Source organism: Lagopus muta, chromosome 6, assembly GCF_023343835.1.
Source record: "Lagopus muta isolate bLagMut1 chromosome 6, bLagMut1 primary, whole genome shotgun sequence".
Lineage (NCBI taxonomy): Eukaryota > Metazoa > Chordata > Aves > Galliformes > Phasianidae > Lagopus > Lagopus muta.
This window is the reverse complement of record NC_064438.1, coordinates 34,404,274-34,417,272: the sequence shown is the minus strand read 5'-3', so window position 1 is coordinate 34,417,272 and position 12,999 is coordinate 34,404,274. Positions and strand designations below refer to the sequence as shown.

At 38.0% G+C, this 12,999-nt stretch overlaps 1 long non-coding RNA gene across 1 annotated transcript; it reads right to left on the bottom strand.

The window, feature by feature from the left end:
- Positions 1–4,684: 4,684 nt before the first annotated feature.
- On the bottom strand, positions 4,685–11,844 carry LOC125694891 (uncharacterized). Its single transcript, XR_007377751.1, has 3 exons — positions 11,782–11,844; positions 10,912–11,020; positions 4,685–4,802 (listed from the first exon to the last, which is right to left on the bottom strand). It is a non-coding gene; the product is annotated as an uncharacterized LOC125694891 (long non-coding RNA).
- Between the last annotated feature and the right edge of the window lie 1,155 nt (positions 11,845–12,999).

Genomic DNA, 12,999 nt, shown 5'->3' with positions numbered 1-12,999 from the left:
AGGGAGATCTCATCCACCTCAACCTGTCCTAACGGCCAAGAGACCGCTGGTGAGTGTTGCTGAAGAAAATGGCAGGAAAGATGATGTGGAGACATAAGGTGTCCCAGAGAAACACTAACAGATGAGTACTCATGGTTTTGGAAATGGAGCAGAAGCTAGATGGAGAAGCATGAGCAGCTATTTGTGCACTACTAATTTTGCAAAGCAATTTATAGGCTTTTTTTGTAGGCCACATTGTTGCAGGCTGTTACCCTTGACTGGTGGAGAGCAGGATATATCCATTAAACACCACTGCCAATTACATTTCTGTCTGCTCCCAAGAACATTACATTCTTAGAAAAGGAGCTGGCAGCTCTTGGCACGCTGTTACTGTGGGGAGGGCAGAAGCAATGTCCAGAAGTGAAAGGTCTTCAAGCAAAAGGTTCCAGGAAAGCGTGATAGAGTATAAGAATAGAAAGCAAAACAAAGTGCACCAGAAAAGTAAACCTATCGGCAATATATGCAAGGGATGGACTCCTAGTCCTGAAAAACAAGCTTTTTGCATCAGTGAACGAGAATGAGCCTCAGTATGCACTTCATTTTATCTCTGGCTGATCTCTTAGATGAATATTAATAGATAAAACAACATAAGCGTACCTGAAGGAGAAACTTGGATTCTGCCTTTGAATACTCTCCTTCAGTTTGGTGCAAAGCATTATTTAGGTGGCAACATAACTGCAGTGCAACATATAAATTCTTTGAGAAAATGAAAACATCGGAACAAAGTCTGTCCTTTCCCAGAGAACCCTGGCCCATTTGCCCAGCTCCCCATTCCTCACCAATATATAAGCATAAGAGGAAAGAACACTAGCCTACATTTTGCCTACATGCATTTTAAAAATATACAGAGTAAATATACCCTTCTATATGCTCATATTTCATTATTGTCAAAGCCTACAGCAGTGAGCCTAATAAACTCTACTTTGTATTTCAAAGTGTATTAGGGTGTATTAGGAAAATGAAGCCCAGAGAAAGAAGACAATGCCTGAGAAAGCAGGGTGACCCAAGTCCAAATGTGTACAGAAAATACATTCAGAAAAAATTTAAGAATATACAGCTTTGGGAAGGGATAGGAGGGAAGAAATGTGATAATATGACTGAAGAAGGGGAATGTGGATCTTTTTCTGTTAGAGTATGGCTTTTGTGGAGAACACTGAACAAAGATATATGATCAGGGGAATCACGTTTGTCCCCGCTAAAAAGCATGAGTAAGTGTAATTAATGCACTTGTTAAGAACAAATGAGACTGACTATACTGAGAAGTTATGAAAAGCAGGTTCACATCAGGCAGCAACTAAAAGACCCTTGCACAAGCCAGAACACATGACAAATGAGCCTTTATGAAAGGGAAGCAGCTGAGCAGTATGTAGTGCAATACAGGCTACAGTGTTCAGTGATAAGAAAGCACAAGCATGCGGATATACACAACTCATGGGGAATGTCTGTGATGCGATAAAAAGTTTGGCAGCTGTGCACACCACTAAAAAAAGAAATTTCTCTTGCTTCTATTACAGCTTGTGCAGTTAACACATTCCAGTGCTGATTCTGGGACTGGAACAATTCATTAAGAAATAGACATTTTTTGTATATAGTCTTTGCTGCTCCTCACTTTTGTTACATATTTAATTCCGACCATTTCTGAGCTAGATGGCCAAAGTTCCAGGAGAGCAGAGTTCCCAGAGATCCTACTGAGTTATATGGTGATACGTTCATTTCCTCATATGGAAAATGGTTTTTAGCATCAATTTTTGCTATCCATTGTATCTTACGCAGTTGAGGTAGAGACACAATGATTGCTAATGTAACTCATCAGTTCAGACTTACCAATTTAACACAACTTTGCTTTAATGTTCACATTCAATACTATGGCACCAGAGCTGTTGCATTCCTGAGGTAATGGAAATGCAACTTGACAGATATCATGCATACATACTTACTAACAAAAGACTGCCATGTTCCTCATCACTCTTTCCCTCGCCTACTGTACATAGAAAGAGAATGGAAAGAGAAAAATGGACAGGTAAAGTAATCTGGAATAGAGTTTTGGATCTACCTTCCTTATCTTTGCTCTTAACTGAAAGACAAGCTTTTGTCTAGGAGATTAGCAAAAGTCTCTATTGGATTTGTGAGTGCTACATCATTGTGTGTATTATTATTTCATTATACATGCCTTCATTGCTATTTTAAATATAAAGAATTTAAAGCAGAATATAAATACTTATCTAAACAGAATAATGTTCATAAAGGAAAAAAAGAAAAAAAAAAAAGAAATGCAAGTCTGACCTACTCAGTGCTGTATAAGAGTGCTGTCCCTAGGAAAATAGTCTTGTTTTCAGCTCACAAATCATATCATATTTATACAACAAAGTACACCTGATCCAAGTCAATAAAAAATGGTGAGTATATATATTGGGCAAATGTGTACACAATTTTGAGAAGTGCTTATACTACATGTTTTTAATCTTTAGCCAAAATGCATCTGTGAGTTTTTCTTCTAATTAAATTATTTGAAGAAAATTTTGGTTTTTTTGGATAACTTAAGAAAAAACAACCTTTACTGCTTTTTACTATTATTTACAGCAGTGGAGAACATGGTATTTCCCTGTTCAGCTTTCTCAGATGTTAGATTGTTGACATTTACATTCTAGCAATGAAGGCAGAGTCTGCCAGTTTTTACGCTGACTTAACTGTGGGCAGGATAACATGTTTCATCCTGTTTCCATGAAACAGTAGGGAAAACTCTCCTGAATTTTCATGGCACAGGATGAAGACTCTTAAGGATAATCCACGTAGAGTGGGCGTTATTCAGATCATTGTCTAGAAGTGTCCTAAAGTTTGAAATGAACTGATTCATAGTATAATATCATAGAATCTTTAACCGATTTATTAGTGCGGTTACTAATTAGAAACTTAGGAAATAGTTAATGTGATCTGTTGAAGGATGTCAGTCTTTTCTAATGACCTACTAAAAGTTAACACTGAAAATATAATACTCTAAAAATCACACAATACGAGTGCTTACAGAGAACACACCACGTGTAGCAGCTTTCAGGTTTAGATCATCTAATGGCAGCATATTATGGAGTTCTGTTTGTTTTGTTTTTTGTTTGTTTTTGTTTGCTTTTTTTGAGCTTTTTCTTTTTTTTCTTTTTCTTTTTCCTAAATATTGATGCAAATACTAAGTCCTCCTGTTGGGTCAGTAGTTGAACTGGTATGTCAAAGAGGGAAAAAGCTGTAACTGAGAGCATAATAGATGCAGGGTCCTTGGATCCCCTTAATGTTATTTGAGTGAATTCCAGCCTTACTACACAGGTGATAGCATTCAATAATTGAAGCTCAAAAGCAGATGGGGGTGTTAAATTAAATTACTGCAGGTAACACCTGTAAAAGTACAAACACTATGGTCATTGGTGGAATTCAACCAAACCTCTCCTCACCTGTTATCAACACTTATTCCTGTTGATATGACAACACAGAAGTCATACCAATATAACAAAAGCAAAATAGAAGATTGGCATTGCCCACACACCCATTAACATGGTCAGTCTTTCAAAGGTGCTTTTACTGCTAGTTTAGCAATGGAGAAATCAAAAGTATTTTTACTGATAAGCACAAAGATGGCAAAATGGAAATAAGCAACTATGCTACAGAATCTCGCCACTGTTCCAGTTGCACAATGGTTTCTAGATTATAGGGGATAAGGGGGGGCAGAATGAAAAGGAAAAAGAAATGTAAGTGGTACGTTTATAGGCTCTTTATAATGTGCTCATTAATCTACTAATTAAGCAAAGAGACCTTAAACAATTGCAGAAAACACCCTAAATAAAGAAGAGACAGAAAGGAAACAATAACAGGCATTTACAGTAAGTCAGATGGGAGTCTAAATAAAGTGTATAAAATCAGCTGTTTACAGCAACTCATTGTAAGGTAAAGAAAGCATCCTTTCAATTAAGCAAGAAAATCTCAGTATTCCCTAATAGCTATCAGCCTCTCAGTATTCCCTAATAGTTGTCAGCCCCACTGGTTACCAGCTGGCAGATCTATATGGGCAGGCCAGTAGAAGCAAGTACTGAAGAAAAGTGGGAGTAGCAGTTTCTTAGCCTTTTCTTTGGTGTATGCCCCTTGGAATATAATCTGGTGTTTATTTTCATAGGGTCAACTCACTTTAACTGTTCATATCTTGTCATAAGAGTGACATAATTAACACTAAGAGTGTTGTCATAAGTAAACACAGGAAACCTATATTAATCCTTATCCTTTTTCATTCCTAAAATCTCAGTTTATGCAATTTTCTAGTAAATCAATAGGACTTTCCTCTAGGTAAAGGCTGAAAGCACAAAAAGATCATAAATCTGCTTATTATCAAGGTATTCTTCTTCTGTTTTTTATTTTAGCACCTATTTACCTTCAGAAGTTAGATAGAAAAATGTCCTTGGCAGGCCAAAGGCACGAGCTATGAAACTCCTGTGCTATTTCCTGGAGCTCAGCTTTCTGCAGACAAAAGGCTGCCAGCATACACCCCACAACTCCCCAGGTTGCAGCTGGAACTTAGCTTGGAGGACTATTCTCCTGTATTGCTTTACCATCTCAGCAGCTATTGCTGCAGCAATAGATTCACGGGTTTTACCTTTGGGCCTCTCCTCTAGCTCCAGTGAAAAGTCTTCCTCTCTTTGCCATTGCTCGTCTCCATCTTCTCTATGGAGAGGAGACTGAGGACACTTCCTCCACAGACCTGCCCCATTTTTGAGGTAAAAAGATAGCATCTGTGGAAACATGGTATTTTAGCATAACCATAAGCTGAGCGTTAGCCATTCTACACCAACAGCAGTTTCTCAGGAAGAAAACAAGAAGTCTGGCTCCCTCCACAAGCTGCGCATAAAATAGAAACGAATCTCTTTGTACTTTCTTGTATCACCTCTCATTTACTACAAAAGTGGCGTGGCTTTTTTGTTTTGTTTTTATGCTTACCTCGCATTACTGAATTCCTGGAGATTTCATTAAGGGCTTTGTTTTTTTTTCCCCATTCACATAACAGATTTTCTTTTCACAACTCCTAGAGTTTCTTCTGAGTTGTCTTATCTGTGATCCTTACTTACAGACCTGAGTCATGGCCTCTTCTGGCAGAACAGAGCCATATGAGAGCTCCCTTAGGAGTCTCAGATCTGAGCATCAGCCACTGAGGACAGTTACTCCAGAGCAAAGAATAGCTGCACAGAAGGGATATACAGTATTTTCATAGCTCTCGCAAGCCTCCCAAGTTAGTGGTTTTGCATAATATCTTGCAGAACATTTTGATTTGCTGACAGCCAGGTGCAAATTTGGGTGAATTGGTGAATATGCTGTCCTTTCTACTCTGAAAAGGAATGAATATAGTCTCTCGTTAGCCTGAAACCCTTATGTTTCCACTGGTATTTACAAAAAACATGAGAATTAGGTCTCCGGGCAGGTCTAATAGAAATAGCAACTAAGGAAAACAAAGATAACGAAGATGAAGTTAAACAGTCCAGGGAGGTTTGCTCAAATTATCTTTAATGCAGAAGCCTAGAGACATGAGAAAGCATTGTATTGCCTCCTTCCTCTCTCGGTTTGTTCTTGGTTTGTTATATTTCCTGACTGCTGCTGCTGCATCAAAGCACTCACGCACAGAAAAGGGCCTGGCACAACATGCCAGGAACAAGATTGTGCTCAGTCACGAGGCTTTGATCTTGAAGACTGTTCAGCTACGTACAGCACATAAAGGCACAAGCTCAGTACAAGCTAAAAAAGGGGAAAAACTCTAGCAGTTATTTTTGCCTGGTGACTGAAGAGTTAGTGCACACCAGTAATAAATGCTGCATGTGTGGTTTTCGTTGCTGATGCAGTTTTAAAACATTGAGCATATGCAGAGGAAGTCCCAGCATAGTGGTAAATTGCAGCATCTAGATTTCTCTTTTAATCGTTCTGTGTATTTTTAGAGATGTACAAGAAATGAAATCTTCAACCAGAAGGAAGTGTGGAAAGAACTTTCTATGCAAAATGAAACCATCAGTGTTTGTAAACTCAATATATAAAGAGAAATAAATAGATAGAGCAAACTGTCCGTGCCTTTTCAGGTTCCTCCATGTGTACAAAGTACCCAAATCACCCCTAGAAAATTCTCTCACTCACCTTTCTAGTCTGGTGGATTTTCAATATTTCTTTGACTACCTGATTTACAACCATAGGGATGAAAACCAAACAAATACCTTTTCTTGTTGTTGTCTTCTAGAGCTCTGTGCTTTGTTCTATTATAATAACCAGCCTGACAGACTTTATATCACATAGATTAGAAAGGAGATACAGAATGTGCTGTGATCTATGAACTTCTTTAAGGATAAGTGATACTGCAGTGAAACAAACAAGCACATGTTCCCCAGGGAGATGCAGCATATTTAGGGACAACTGGAACATCATGGAGTTTTTTTCAGTAACATTAATGCTATCTGTGAGTTAAATTCATTACACGTATTTTTTTTTTGTTCTTTTTTTTTCAGTGTGATCAAAGATGGCCAGAACCTCAACAGGAGATTTTAAGCCATCATCAGTTAAGTAAATCAATGTCAATGTGAACATTAGCTGCAGGGGGACAGAGAAGCAGAGAATAACATAGGCATTGCATACTGCGTACAGTATTTGGCCAGGACACTTGTCTCCATAAATATCTATTTACATATCTTAACACTCCAGGTAAGGTTTTAAATGGTAAGGCATCACTGTGCCTTTGCATAGGTTAATTTCTACCTTTACAGTTACAGCAGTATAGGGGCACTTTTTTCTGGATTAAAAATGACTTTTCATGTTTGAAAAAAACTGAGTATAGCTGCTAGAAGTGACAATGTGTTAATGTCAACATCTGATGAATACAAATATAGAGGGAATTGCTTGTTGCTGAAATACATTAGATCATAGCAGCAGCAAAGTGTAACAGTGAGACGCCACCATCATCATTTCAAAGTCTGTTCCATATAATTGCAGAGTGACTGCAAGCTAGCAGGGAGAGCTATCTGTCTTCGGGACGCTTGTAAGTGACATGCTATTTAAAATAAAGCATTGAGACTATGAAAAACATTCAGAAGCTTTTCAGCATCTATTGAATTGTGTACAGTCTTCATGGAACATCATAAATGCAGTTCTCAGAGGAAGTAAATGGTTGTCTGAAGACATTCCTATCAATGCCATTAACACAACTCATCAGCTAACAAGAACATACTCATCTGTCTAGACAGATGATATTAGAAAAGTAATCTCCATAGATCATATTCATGTCCCAGTCCTAAAGGAGCTTTGTGTGGTTTGATTCTGTACCTGCTCTGGCCCACAGTACTGAATGCAGTGATCCTCAGTCACGAACGGCATTAGTTATCTAAGCCCTGCATGATCAGTACAGCTCTTGCTGTCTGCACCTGATGAAGTATTGGTCTGGTGCAGATAAATATAGAGCTCATTGCAGAACCAGAGCCTTAAAACATCAAAGAAATAGTTTCTTGTCTTTCCTTTTCCCATGATGCTACAGAGAATGTTTAGAAGATTAGCTCAGATTAAACAGCTAGCATTTTGACAGGTAAAGAAAAGTCCAAACTGTAATGACTGTTCCAAATCCACAAAGACTGAGTGTCCTGTCCTTTACAAGCATTATAATAACAACGTACTTGAAATCCATTTGTGTGCTTAATCTCCTTGAATTTTGCGAAATTGCATCTGGAAATAATTTTAGTTCAGAGTACCAAATTGATTACTCATCTTCATGAAAAAAAGTATTCCTTCTTGACTGTTACTCTGCCACTTCTCCCCTTTTGTCTGTGCTCTTATTCTCATGAAAATATTTCTATTAAGTGACATTTAGGATGGCATGAATAAAATTCTAGTTTTTTAGTTTTCTTTTGAGGGATATCATCAATACAAGATCTGTCCAGACTTGAAGACTTAATGTATCAGAGTCACAAGAGGGCAATGTCCATGTTCTGTCTTGAAACTGAAGCTCTAAACTCATCAGTAGCAGCATCTTAGTTTTTAATCAAATACACACTAGAGAAAAAACAAGGACTCAGAAATTAATTCAAATTTATTGAGGAACTTCAGGTTTGGCTTTATGACTGCTATCTCAGCCTAAGGACATGACCCTTAGAAGACTTATAAGCAAAAAACTAGAGGTAGAAATGATGTTACAGAAATAGTTTCACATAGCTATACGTGTATATAGTACAGAAGTATAGCACATAGCTAGCAAGCAGAATGAAAACTCAAATTTCTTTTGCTTAAATTAGAGAAATGACTGTCTTGGTTGTTTAAGACGGTGCAAAGATTTGGGCACACTTAGTGAAATACCAATTACAAAGGCTGACAAAGAGATGCACTCATCCCACTACTGATTAGAAAAAGCATTATATTATGTTTGTACTTCTTCAAAAGTGCCAGATATATGAAAATGCAAGAATGGCTCTAGTGATTTTTTTTTTTTTTTTTTTTAGCAATAGTTTTATGTGATAGAAAGGGGGTGAATTCCAAAACTACATGAATCTAAAATATGGATATATGCTATCTGTGTACTTTTTTTGTTGCAGAAGTCTTATGCTGCCATGAATACATTGGTCAGAGTACATTTCAAAATAGACTTGTGTCAAGTTTTATTTGAAAAGCACAAGTACTTTATTATTCATTTGGTATTTATGTGTACTTCATTTTTTCTTCAGTAGGACTCACCTTTTTTTTCCCCTCAGAAATTATTTCTATTGTAATCCGAGAAGCAAAAGATTCGTAGTTTAAAGGATTAACCAAAGTTTGGATTTATATCCATTTAAGTTATACAGCTTTGTAATTAATAGTAAGATTCCATAGTAAGATTGGAGGGCACACACAAGCAGATTTTGACATGTACAATTTTACATGCAGAGTGGAAATTTTCCAGTGAGTTATTTGAAAGAATTACTTAAAAACAAAGGTATTAGAAATTTCTAAACAATTTATGCTTGTTCAAGTGTGGCAAAACAACCATTTAGTTTAAACAGATCATAGTACTCATGGTGATTTTGTCTACTGAGTCGCTGTGAAAGAAAGAAGACAAAATGTCTGAAGAATGGCAGACTAGATTATCTGTGAAGTTCTTAATGAACACTGCTGCTGCTAGTTGGTTGTGTGTTGCTCACAATCAAGATTCAGAGACATAGATGGAAGAGATGTTCTTATCTTAAAGAGGAAAATCTTACGAGAAAATATGATAAGAAAAAAAATTGCATAGATAACCTCAAAATATTACATATCACAAAACATTACATATCTTTTGCTCTGAGAAAATTCTACTCAACACTACTCAAAAACACTATTGCAATGTGATCCACTTGACAACACCCTATCCAGAAGGAGGTAAGCCAAGGTTCCTGGTCCTATACGAGTGGCTTGAGATCTGGATGCATTACTAATAAAAGATGAAAGGACAGAAACACTAAGGGCAGAATCTGTCATCACACCAACCTGTTAGAAAGTGACACTGCCAAATGACACAGCTTTTATTTAGGGAAGGAAAACTGAGACCCAGGATATTCCTCCAGCTTCGTCACCAGTAGTACATGGCCAAGAGGTCATGCTGTTTTTAGGCCATCATTCTTTTAACATTCCCACATTCAACTTCAGGAACAGACTACATCCTTTCCCAGATGCGAAATTTACATATGCCACAGATTTACCATCTCTTGCCTTTTAGAGTTTAGACATTCATGTCCCATGATAGAACCACCAGAATCATCATAACTAAAATCACAAGAATTTCTCCCAAAAAAGGAAAAGTACACAAAATCTGGCTCCCTGGAACCTGATTATTGGCATGCAAGGCAAAAGCAGGTAGCACAAAACATCATGAACTAAACAGTGCTAACAGGCAGTTAGCACTGAGTCTGCCTCAACAGCATCAGTCCAATTAGCAAACACAGAAAGCTTCTTCACTGGGACCCACGTCATATGTCAACACAAGCCATACAACACATCCCAGAAGTTATTCAGTAGATTGCAGACCAGAGGGGAAAGAAAGATGGATAATGCTATATTCATCAGGTTTTCACATTTCAGTCAAGAAGTTTCATTATGGATCGTTTATTTCAAACAGAAGGCACTGCAGAAGGGAGCACCTATGAATTCCCTTCCATTTGCTACCTTTGCCTATTGCATGCTGGCCTCTCCAGCCCGTGCATGGCGTTTCAACTTTTTCACCATCATAAGACAAAGAAAGAAAAGTGGAAATGTGAGACAGAGAAAAATGACAGAAAAAAATGAAGGCTGATACAAACAATATGAAAGATAAAAGACGCTTCAAAGTTTATCTTGCAGCTTTCTTGTAAGCCAAGAGAATTTGCTGCTGCCTCATCTCAGTTCCTAGAGCTACTCTGAAACTATAAATCACATAATCAATCCAAAATAACAGCATATAACAAAGTTGGACATTTTCTTCTGCAAAAAAATAACCAACTCATTATAAAAATCACACATGACTCAGGAGCACTTTCTGTAACTCTAGTTTCACTAAACTTGTGCCCACTTGCATAAATATAAAAACATGCAGCAATTCAGATGTGCATTTCATGTATTTCTGAAATGTTCAGAGTATTTAAATACAAGGTTATACTCATCTCCACATACTTATCTCTGTATCAAAACTTCTCCATTACTCTCAACATAAGAAGTGAGCACAATAAACGTGGAAAACAGGACGCAGAAGAGCAGACATAAAACTAAGACAGGGACTACATCTGAAAAGCACTGAATGAGTGTTTTTCATTTAGGAACATCCATGGCAACAACAATTCATTTCTATAAATAGGTTACTAATAAAAAGAAGTGCCAGGAAAGAATTGGCTTGCCACTTACAGAGAGTTGTCAGTAGAAGATGTGAAAGAGGTCAAAGCATCTAATTCTTCTCGCTGCAGCCAGTTTGCTAACACTGGTAGTACAAGAACTCATGGGTTAATACTTCTGCCTAGAAGAGAGAAAGGGACATTAAAGTTGTTAAGACATTTTCAGTTCTCTGGCCAGGCTGATTTCATTATGTGGAACTTAAAGATGTAGGTGAAACAACAGCAGGAGTATTAACAGTTATCTCTTGGAGCTGATGGATAGTAAATGATGAGAACGAGAAAGAAAAAAAGAATTTAAAAAAAAAAAAAGGAGAACAGAGCAGTATTGTGCTTTTATTTAGAAGAGATGGATAGATAAGCTAAAAAATTTCAGATCAACCTGTGTAATTTTGATTTATGGAGAACAGAAGCGAGCAGAGTTTTGTAGCTCAGAGAGTATAGAAATATAAGCCAGAAAGGGTTAATATGGAGAGAGAATGAATTTTATTAAGCTAACTGATATAACTAAGAAAAAAAAAAAATCAGAGAAAGCTTCAGGAGTGAAAACCTTTTTATCAGAAAAATACTGGACCAAATAAATAAACTACGTCTAAGGAAAAAAAAGGAGAGGAGGGGGTGGAAGAGTGATAAGTAAAAGCCAATAATGGATTTGCGAAGAACAAGTCATGTCAAACTATTGTAATTTCCTTCTCTGACAAAGAGACAGACATCACAGATAGAAAAGAGTAAGTATACATCATTTTTCTTGACTTATTAAAGCTTTTGACGCTCTCACACAACATCACAAACAAACTGGGGAAATATAGTCGAGATGAAACTATTTGAGGATGGCTGCAAAACAAGCTGGAAACAAAGTACATACTCAGAAACATCAGAATCTCACCATCAAAATTAAAGATAGATACTGGGTAGTAAGATCAACAAGTAGCTGCCTGGGTCTATTCCTACTGAGTAATTCCATTAGCAGCCAGAGAGGGAATTTAAAGTAAATTTGTTACACCTGCAGCTGATGGAATGCTAATGGGCCGTAAACAGTTTGCAGTGCAGGTGGAAAATTAAGCAGACCCAAGCCATCACCAATTCACCTTGCTATCTATCAAGGCTTACCTAGGATTCTAAAAACCAATTTCTTCACAGTCACCCTGTCCTTGGGCTTAGAAACTACCTATGCCAAGTGCAGGAAAAACAGCAATTTTTTAGACAAAATTTACATGTCTTTTGTTGTGTTAGGTTCAGAGACGCATGTAAACTGTATTGGGAGCACTGCAGAGGTGAGGAAGCAGTAGGTAGGTGTTGGGTGGCCACTGGCCTTTCAGAAGACAGGCACAAACCAGATGTCAGACTGAATATAGCTGCAGAGGGCCCAGACCAGGCAGCTGTGCAGGGCAGGAAAGAAGACAGAGATTCCCTGGGTGGGAAGCCAGACGTAAGTGCAAGCAGCAAATCACCACATAGGTAATTAATTACAGTGTGAAACACATTTTCCTAGAAGTAAGGTTGAAATGAGAGACTGATAGACCACAAACCCCCATACCTCAACACCAGGCTGGTTGCTTGCATATAGAAGACATACAGGTGGAACAATCCTTTGCCTCTGATTGCATGCTGCCATGTGCATGATGGCAACCAGCTCCTCCTGCTCCATGTTTGAGAGTCAGCCTGTGTGCTTCAGGGGGTGTTTCTGGAAATCCTTACGGATGTTCTGGTTTTCATGAGTCTGTAGTGGCCTCATGTCACAAAGGCAAAGGCCACCTGGGATCAGATGCCTGGGACTAGCTTAATGTTCATCAGTACTTGTACAAGGTTCATGGTGCCCCGTCTGATGCTGCAATCTGCTCACAATATACCTGCTTTCAGCTGTACTTCAGCCAAAAAACCAAACCAAACCAAAACAAAAAACACTGCCTAGTTCTTGTGTAAGTAATACTGAAGCTTTCTTCTCTCTTCTCCTGCCTGCATTTATTGTCCTTTATGAAGCCACAGAAACAGAGGTGCCACAGATGCTTTCCCGCCCTTTGCTCCTGTCAGGAACGCTTGGGTCTACCTACTCCCTGTGGCCAAAGCACCAGGAGTGGCAGGAGCTCTCTCTCCATGAGGGTCC